The sequence below is a fragment of the Mirounga leonina genome, unplaced genomic scaffold (genome assembly GCF_011800145.1).
Source record: "Mirounga leonina isolate KUSES-001 unplaced genomic scaffold, KU_Mleo_1.0 Mir_165, whole genome shotgun sequence".
Taxonomy (NCBI): domain Eukaryota; kingdom Metazoa; phylum Chordata; class Mammalia; order Carnivora; family Phocidae; genus Mirounga; species Mirounga leonina.
This window is the reverse complement of record NW_023270415.1, coordinates 7680221-7687155: the sequence shown is the minus strand read 5'-3', so window position 1 is coordinate 7687155 and position 6935 is coordinate 7680221. Positions and strand designations below refer to the sequence as shown.

The 6935-nt window shown below is 41.3% G+C and overlaps 1 pseudogene; it reads left to right on the top strand.

Moving 5' to 3' along the window:
• The first annotated feature begins 5533 nt into the window (after positions 1-5533).
• On the top strand, positions 5534-6133 carry LOC118015371 (annotated as a pseudogene).
• The last annotated feature ends 802 nt before the right edge of the window (positions 6134-6935 follow it).

Here is a 6935-nt window from a genome sequence, read left to right as displayed (position 1 = left end):
AGGATCTTATTTAAGCCAAGACAGTGTAAGGGAAGATCTAAAGGGGCACTTCTAGAAACTTTTGCTTTTTTTATAAAAGAAACAGACATAGCTGGTGCCACCCCTTCCTGCCTGAAACATGAAAGTAATACATGGAGCTAGCAGGAGACAACAGCTAAAGATAAAACACACTAAGGATGGCCAAGGAGGAAGATAGAAAGAGAATCCTGATAGCTGTATGAGCAGCTGGGCTCACCCGGCAACCATCTAACTCTTCCTGTTACATAAGAAAAATTAACTCCATTCCTGATACCAACTGCTGGAAGAGAACTCTTTGTGGCAAAGCAACCAAATCTGACTCTGGAGGATTACAAAGAAAAGGAGTCTTTTAAAGAATATTGAGTGGTTCATAGGATCTGTGAGAGGTCTAAAGAATGAGGTTCAAACTTAAGATTCCAGAAACAACATACAAAACCTTTCATAGGACTGGCCTGATGAGAGGGCACCTGGGTGGCTCAGTCAGTTAAACTTCTGCCTTTGGCTCAAGTCATGGTCTCGGGGTCCTGGGATCCAGCCCCACATCAGGCCCCCTGCTCAGCCGGCAACCTGCTTGTCCCTCTCTCTCTGCCCCCCCCCCTCCTTCTGCCCCTTCCCTCTGCTCATGCATGCTCTCTTTCTCTCAAATAAATAAAATCTTTATTAATTATATAAATAAATTTAAAAAAAGAATTGGCCTGATGAGGAAATTACTTGCCTGCCACAGAGCCTGAGGTGCTACAGCTTGCATTCTTGTTGCTTTTCTATCAGGAAAACAACTATACTGCAAATAAGACCAACCTAGGACAGTCACCTTTGCTGTCACTCTAACCAAAAAATCAATTCCACAAGGAACCTACTGGCCTACCTTATTCACTTCCAACCTGCACAAGTGCCTGTGCCTTAAGGGGGAAAAAAATGAAAAGAAACTATGTAGCTTGTTTGGTTCCTACAGGAAGAAATAATCTTTGCCCTCCAAAGATCCATAAAGTGGGTAATCTTTCAAACTCAAAAAGGGATTCAGTTGCTAAGAACCTAAAATGAATTGCAAATATACACTGCTATGGTGGGTTGTTTGCAAAAAATGATTACCATTATGTATGTATTCCTTCCCTATAGCCATGCCCCATTACAATGTAATCTATAAATCAAGAGGTGATGTCTATTCTCCACCCCTTGAATTTGGGCAGCTTTGACCAATAGAATTAAGCAGAAGTGACATTATGCCAGCACCAAAACCTCAAGAGAACTGGTATACTCTGTTCTGAGAATCCTATTATCTACTATATGAATAAACTTGGGCTGGCCTGCTAGATGATGAGAGAAACCTAGTCCAGGTGCCCCAGTCACCCCAGCCAACAGGCAACCAGCCCTCAGACAGAGCCACGTACCTGACCATAGATGCATGAATAAGCCGAATTTAACCCAGAAGATCACTTACTTGAGCCCAGTCCAGTTGGCTCACCCAAAGACGTGTGACCTCAGTAAGTGATTGTTATAGCCACTAACTTTGGGGTGATTTTCTATGTCATTAAAGGCTAAAATAAGAAGAAAAAACAATTAGTAAATAAGATAATTTCAGGTACAGAAGTGATTTGAAAAAGATAAAAATAGGTTAATTTAGTAGAAAGTGATAAGGGCCACTCAGTTTCTCAGAGAAGTCCTCTCTAAGAAGGGACATTTAAGATGAAACTTAAATCTGAAGGACAAAAAAAAAAAAAATACTATTCAAAGATATAGAAGAAATGTATTCCAAACAGAAGGGACAGCATGTGCAAAGGCCCTGAGACAGAAATGAGGCCAGTATGGCTGGAAAATATGAACAAAATAGAGTGTAAAGAAAGGTGACATCAGAGGAATAGAAAGAGACCAGGTTGTTTAGGGCTGTCTAGGCCATGGTAAGCAGTTTGGAGTTTACTTACCAAGTAATCTGATTTACATTTTAGAGAGTTCACTCTGGCTGCTATGAGGAGGATGGATGTTAGAACTGCTGTAAAGACTGGAGCCTTGGGGCACCTGGGTGGCTCAGTCATTAAGCGTCTGCCTTCGGCTCAGGTCATGATCCCAGGGTCCTGGGATCGAGCCCCGCATTGGGCTCCCTGCTCAGCGGGAAGCCTGCTTCTCCCTCTCCCACTCCCCCTGCTTGTGTTCCCTCTCTCACTGTGTCTCTCTGTCAAATAAATAAATAAAATCTTAAAAAAAAAAAAAAAGACTGGAGCCTTGTTAGATAGTTACTACAGTAGTGATGGGAAGTCTTTGTACCTTCTGCTCAATTTTGCCATGAACCTTAAACTGCTCTAAAAAATGAAGTCTATTTTTTTTTTAAATTGGGGGGGGGAATGAAAGAATAGATCTTTAAGAGATTAGTAGAAGGAGAACGAGATCCAGGCAGGGAGGAAGTCAACGGCACCTGATACTTAATGCCAAGCCCAGCCTCCAGAGTCACTGGGCCTCCATAGGAAGCAGCATGGTGGAGTGGAAACAGTGGGGACTTTAGGATCATGCAGACCTGGAGCTGGATCTAAAGGCCACCACTTATTAATTGTGTGCACTAGGGTGAATTACCCATCTGAGCCTCCTACCTTTTATAAAATAGAAATAAAAATAACTATATCATAGGCTGCTGTCACAGTTCACGGTGTAGCATATGGAAGTGCCTAACCAAATTCTTTTTAAATGGTAGACATTCTAGAAGTGTTTAATTCCCTTACATTTTACTTCCCAGATGGAAGATCCAGTATCTGAGTAAAAACTAAAAACAAAGGGACGTTGAAATCAAAGTAGACCTATGTCTGGAGCTGTTATAAAGTCAACAACCTTCTTTCTTCCTATAAATCTCACTCAATAGCATGTCCCCCCAGTACTCTCAATTACCTACACCTACAGGCTGCTGACACTGGCTTGTGACCTAACATGACAATTATAAAACTCTTGGCTAAACTGAAATGTCAGCTTGTGTCCTTTTCTGTTGCCAAAACCCATTATCCAGTTCCTTCTTGGGTCCTGCCTCCTGCCGTGGTAAGATCCTAACACTGCAGCTACTTTGCTAAACTCCAGCCCAACTGCTTGCTCTAATCTTCAAAACTTGCTTCCTGTACCAGTCTAGATTCTGAGCCCAGCCAACTCTGAACGTCAGTGCCATGATTAAAGTTCTCTGGGTCCCTCCCATTGCTTCTCCATTCTTGTATTTGCTTTTTCACACACAACTCCCTCCCATACACTCACAACCAATTACACTCCTCTCTGAGAGTCCATCCTGAAAGCCTTGTCCACTGCCATTGTCCACTGTCCATTCTTTCTGCAAGATTGCTGCTTTAATCTTTACAACACAAAGTATTCTGCATTTGGACTGGCTTTCCATCCCAGGGAATAATTTAAAATGAAAGATGCTCCATAATCTGCAGCTGTATTCACAACATAAAGTCACAAGCTGATCTGCCAATGGTTATTAAATTCCTTATCAAAGGTGGATTAACTCTACTCTAAATGTAATTCAAAAATAGCAGTGGCCATAAGGCAACATGATGGGACAGCTTTGCTTTGTAGGAGGAGAAATTTGCAAGACAGGATTTAAAATGGACTAAACTTAACAGTATGAAATGGCATTTTTGCTGTAATTTTAAGCTTTGTAAGTAGAATTTATAAATGTATCTGAGGAGAAAAAAAAACACTGAGAAGGCTAAAGAAAAAAAATACATTCGAAAATACAGAAAAGAAAGACATCTTTCCATAGACTCACAGAAATTAGAAATGGAAAAAGCCCTTAGGCCACCTTGTTCATTTCCCTGCTAGCATAGCTCACTCTCAAGTGTTTGTCCAGTCTAATTTTAGATGGCCTAAGAGTTTTGGCTTCAGGCACTTCATTTGTAAAGCTATTCTGCTGTCTAACAAACCTCCATAAGTTGTCAACCCTTCCAGTTCTTCAGCCTAAATTTCCAACTTTCCAGGAGGTTCCAAAGGTTTTCTTGGTCTTCCCTGGCTGCACCATCCAGATACAGTACTAGAGGGAAAATTTCCTCTTCCTTGTCAGATCTGCCTTTAAAATACCTGAGAAATGTGAGAATGCGACCTCACCAAAACCAGGATAGGCATTCTCTAAAGATCCCTGGGCTGGTACAGGAGAACTCAAGTCCTGGTTTCCTTATTTTCAATATTACAAACCATGCCAGAGGCTAAGTATGCCTAAGTTACATTTTGCTTCCCACTGTTCAAATAGTTTATTGAAAGACATAATAAACACTACCAGTTATTAAATGGCTAATACATACCAGTCATTAAGCCAGGTGCTTTATATGCATTGACTCTGACCTTACAACAACCCCATACGACAGTTATTTCTCTCATTCTACATAACAGGAAACTGAGACTTGTCTTGGGTCCCCTGACTATTTAAATGCACGTTGGAGCCAATATTTCAGTTAAGTCCATCTGACTCAAACCCTTGCTTTTTCTGCTGCCCTCTGGTGTTACTGCTGCACCATTGTCAGAGAGTATTAACACCTGGTCTGGGGCTCTCCAAGTCCAAACAGAATCCAGGCAGAATGTGAAGACAGGGATGAAGCAGAAGACTACACTTCCCAGCAGATAAACTGCCTCTAACAATTCTGAAGACAGGCTCAAAGAGAAGTAGGTGAACATTGTAGGTCCGTGTGTGCAGACCAATTTTGAGAAAGGGGTTGGTGAATAGAGTTAACTTGTGAGAATGAGGAACCTAGACTCAGAGGCTAGGGGAATACCAGGGTATGGAATGGGGTCTAAAGTTCCCAGCTTCCCTAACTGGGGATGACCACGGTCAGGGAACAGCAGTTCCTGATACTCAGCAACCACATGTACATTGCTGATCATTCCATGGTGGCTTCAGGGATCCTGGACCTATCCAAGGCTTTGAATCAGGGTCTGAGCAGACTTATGGGACCAGGAAGCTAACTCAGACCCTAAGAGGAATAGTAGGACTCATTCCGGCAGCTGACTCAATAATCTCAAACACCCCCGATTAACAAAGGATGGAGATATGCCACGAGTCACCAAAGCCTACCTTAACCAAAGTGGCAAGGGAGGAGGACATCTGCCCAGGAAGGTGAGTCATTAACACCTCCCTGCTCTTGGGCATTCAGAATTGATTCTACATTTCAGCTTCTTGAATCTTGATGGGTAAAACGTGCCAACTAGACTCAACATCAGTTTTCTTAGTTTTTCTCCCTCATTTGGAGGGAAATGTTGAGAATAATCAAAGAAACCTGACTATAGCTACTGATTTGCAGCTGTGTGTCTACTGAGATAACACAAGTGGAAATCTGGACACTTTGAGCCCCTGACTTCACTTTCCTAGACAAAAGCTATGTTGATTAGATTGGCAGCTCCTGAAACAACACACCAACACAGCTCTTCAAACTTGATGCAGATTTTGAATTGGAACTCTCATTGACTGTATATCCAACCTTCGGAATGAAGCATTGGAACAAAAAGAATTGGAAAGTTAATTAAGAATGCTTATTTGGCTCTTCCCCTAAGTGGCCTGAGGTGACCTCTGAAAATGGTTTGCTATTCGCTTGACCCAGAAAACCCTACGAAATCATGTAAATCAAGAGGTTCAAATCTTCGTGTTCACTTTAAGAACACACGTGAAACTGCCCAGGCCATCAAGGGTATGCATATCTGAAAAGCCACCAAGTATCTGAGAGACGTCACTTTACAGAAGCAGTGTGTGCCATTCTGTCGCTACAATGGTGGAGTTGGTAGGTGTGCCCAGGCCAAACAGTGGGGCTGGACACAGGGTTGGTGGCCCAAGAAGACTGCTGAATTTTTACTGCACATGCTTAAAAATGCAGAGAGTAATGCTGAACTTAAGGTTTTAGATGTTGATTCTCTGGTCATTGAGCACATCCAGGTGAACAAAGCCCCCAAGATGCGGCATAGAACGTTCAGGGCTCATGGTTGGATTAACCCATACATGAGCTCTCCCTGCCACATTGAGATGATCCTTACTGAAAAAGAGCAAATTGTTCCTAAACCAGAAGAGGAGGTTGCACAGAAGAAAAAGATATCCCAGAAGAAACTGAAGAAACAAAAACTTATATTATGGCCTGGGAGTAAATTCTGCAGAATAAATGCAAATTAAAAAAAAAAAAAAAAAAGAATGCTTATTTGGGGAAATTATTTCATTTCCCTCATTTTTCAAAGGACAATAAATCTATTTCTAAGAAGGGCATGAGCAGACATGAGTTGGAGTCCCAGCCCTATGGCTTATAGCATGTAGAACTTGTGTTGAGGCACAGAACTTTTCTGAGACTGTTTTGTCAGCTGAAAAATGCCTACACTAATACCCAGCTCACAGTGTGCTGTGAGAATCAAATGAAGTAAATTGCTTAGCCCAGTGTCTTGTGCTTAACAAATGCTAGAGTCCTTCCTTTGATTCACTGGACCAAAGAACAGAGCAGCTCATTTTGTGAAGCCATAATATATTTTTATTTGAAAGGAACCACAGCATCCTGGGACCTTTGTTAGAAATTTTAAAATATTTCACTTCCAGAGCAAAAATCCAAGGTAAAAGAAATGAAATACAGAATTACTTTTGTACACTTTCAACTAATTTTTGTCTACTAATATTCTTTAAGAAATTACTTGATTCCTCTGAGCCATTTCTTACTCTATATTTAGAAAATATTTCAATGCTTCCAACTTTTCCTTTCTGAAAATGTCTACCAAGTTTCTTATCAATGGAATTTATCCAAGTCTGATGTTATCAATGTACCGTGTGAAAAGCCAGTGGAGTACCCTGAGGAAGTACATAGGTTGACAATAGACACAACTGGATTTGAACCTCACCTGTACACTTTCCAGCTATGTGTTCTGAATAATTATACAGTCTAAGCTTCTACCTCCCCATCTACTATATGGTTATCATCATATCTATCTTACAG